Source organism: Rana temporaria, chromosome 2 (genome assembly GCF_905171775.1).
Source record: "Rana temporaria chromosome 2, aRanTem1.1, whole genome shotgun sequence".
Taxonomy (NCBI): Eukaryota; Metazoa; Chordata; class Amphibia; order Anura; family Ranidae; genus Rana; species Rana temporaria.
Genome location: NC_053490.1, coordinates 45,944,278 through 45,944,994, shown reverse-complemented (window position 1 = coordinate 45,944,994; position 717 = coordinate 45,944,278).

Sequence of the window (717 nt, the reverse complement as noted above, 5' to 3'; positions counted from 1 at the left end):
CTCCTCACTACCTATCACTACCTATCACAGTTTTGAAGGCCATAAAATGCCAAGATGTCACACAACCCCCCCAAATGACCCCATTTTGGAAAGAAGACACCCCAAGCTATTTGCTGAGAGGCATGTTGAGTCCATGGAATATTTAATTTTATGGCCCCAAGTGATTGAATAATGACCAAAAAAAATAAATAAATAAATTTTACAAAATGTTGTCACTAAATGATATATTTCTCACATATGCCATGGGCATATGTGGAATTGCACCCCAAAATACATTCTGCTGCTTCTCCTGAGTACGGGGATACCACATGTGTGGGACTTTTTGGGAGCCTAGCCGCGTACGGGACCCCGAAAACCAATCACCGCCTTCAGGATTTCTAAGGGCATAAATTTTTGATTTCACTCCTCACTACCTATCACAGTTTCGAAGGCAATAAAATGCCAAAACAGCACAAAACCCCCCCAAATGACCCCATTTTGGAAAGTAGACACCCCAAGCTATTTGCTGAGAGGGATGTTGAGTCCATGGAATATTTAATTTTTTTGCCCCAAGTCACTGAATAATGACCAAAAAAAAAAAATTACAAAACGTTGTCACTAAATGATATATTTCTCACACATGCCACGGTTATATGTGGAATTGCACCCCAAAATACATTCTGCTGCTTCTCCTGAGTACGGGAATACCACATGTGTGGGACTTTTTGGGAGCCTAGC